Genomic DNA, 2,188 nt, shown 5'->3' on the forward strand with positions numbered 1-2,188 from the left:
GGGAATGTCCAGGGGTCCAGAGAGGGCTGGGGGAGCCCCTCGCTGTGATGCTTTGTCCCAGACCCATCGGAGCCACACTGTACCTCCTCTATACGTCAGTACAACGCAAGCAAAGCCCATGTCTCTGTCTGGACTTCACAGTCAGTCACTTCAGTCTAACTCAGTCTTGTGTGGAACCTCTATTTGCCTACTAATATGGGGTGCCCATGGCCAAGCTGGTGTCCTTCTCTTGGCTTCCTCCTGGAGAGGAGTTTCCATGAGGTGACTGCCAGGAGGTGGCCTGGTGACAAGGTAGGGGACCAGCAGTGGGACCCGGGCCAGAATGCGTGGCAATGAAAATTGTGCCCTGCACAACTCCTGGGGGCGCCTTTCCCAGCCTCTGCAGTGGCCCTGAGCAGGCCTCCAGGACCCCATCCTGAGCAGCCCTAGGGCTTTCTGCTCTGTATGTCAAAGCTCCACTTACAGCTCACTGGACTGAAGGCACCCGCTGCTTAGGGATGTTTGAGAACCAGCAGAATTCAAGTCACCTCTGTCATTAGACAGGCACTTCTCCCCTCTGGCTCCTATAGTTCTGGGCTTCATGCTTCCAAAACACCCCCAGTGAGACCAAGTCCTGGTTCCTGGGCATGCAGGAAGACAGAGATGATGGGTTTCCACATGCCTGCTCAGCCCCCTCCTCATGCCAACAGGGTCACCTCCTAATCTAACCCCCAACCTTCCAGTCCCAGGCTCCCACCCTCCGGGCGTGGAAAGTCACCATCTTTGGCCACCACCTGTCTCTGTGAGCCAAGACCTGCCCCACAAGTGCCAGGAAGCACCCCTGCTGCTCCTCAGAGGTGAGGAGCTCTTCACAACAGGACTTCCCCAGGGACCACGGTCTGTTCTCCTTCTCACAGGTCTGGGAAATCCTCCTTGCATTCCCACTCCTGGCCAGCCTGCTTATGGTTCTAGAGCAGACCAGCCTTCCTAAAACACCATGGATTCCACCTGTCCTGGCCCCCGTGGCCTCCCGATGGGAGTGCTGCCTTCTGCCAGCCCTCAAGGCCAGAGTGAGGGAGAGGTGGCTGCTGGAGAGAAACAAGGGTACCCCCTCTTCTGAGCCCCACTCAGTCTAGGACGTAGCAAGTTGAGGTGGGCACCACTTCCAGCATTGGGAAAGAAGGAGAGCAAAGAGTTGTGAAGAGAAAACCAGAGGTGACAGATGGGACTCCTCTAGAACCATCCAGAGGTGAGCCTTGGCTTGAGAGCGGCCAGTGTTGGTCTAGCTGCTCCTGATGGCCCACTGCCTGTACCTCCCTGGGCCCTGGAGACAACCGTGAGACTTCCTGGACCTCCCTACTTCCACTGAGGCCACTTGGGATGAGTCTCTGTTTCTAGAAGCTCAAGAAAACCAAGATACTGCTGCTGCTACTGCTGCTGCTAAGTCACTTCAGTCGTGTGTCTGACTCTGTGCGACCCCATAGACGGCAGCCCACCAGGCTCCCCCATCCCTAGGATTCTCCAGGCAAGAACACTGGAGTGGGTTGCCATTTCTTTCTCCAACGCGTGAAAGTGAAGTCGTTCAGTCGTGTCCGACTCTTAGTGACCCCATGGACTGCAGCCTACCAGGCTCCTCCGTCCATGGGATTTTCCAGGCAAGAGTACTGGAGTGGGAAGAAAACCAAGATAGAGGCTTCCAAATATCCACTCCAAGGCCTTTGTTTCTCTGTGACTGTGAGACCCACCCTCTGCCCATCCTAAGCCTCCCTTTGGGTTCGGGCTATGTCCCTTCCCCACCAAAAGACTGGCCAGTCCTCACCGCCACCTCCCCAAACAGAAGGCCGCCTCCCCCTGCCCGGTGCCTGGAGATGCCAGCATCTCTTCTGAGACAATGTCTGTCCTCCAGGGCCCCCTACTCTCCCAGGGGAGCCGGGGTCAGGAGCAAGCAGGATGCCAGCTTCCTGGTCTGTCTCTGTGTGTGCATGCTCTGTGGCTTAGCCGTGTCTGATTCTGTGTGACCCTATGGACTGTAGCCCGCCAGGCTCCTCTGTCCATGGGATTCTCCAGGCAAGAATACCAGAGTGGGTTACCATTACCTTCTCCAGAGGGTCTTCCCAACCCAGGAATCAAACCCGTGTCTATTAAGTCTCCAGCACTGGCAGCAGGTTCTTCACCACCAGGGCCACCTGGGAAGCCCTTGTTTCTCTAT

The sequence above is a fragment of the Bison bison genome, unplaced genomic scaffold (genome assembly GCF_000754665.1).
Source record: "Bison bison bison isolate TAMUID 2011002044 unplaced genomic scaffold, Bison_UMD1.0 scf7180017864029, whole genome shotgun sequence".
Lineage (NCBI taxonomy): Eukaryota > Metazoa > Chordata > Mammalia > Artiodactyla > Bovidae > Bison > Bison bison.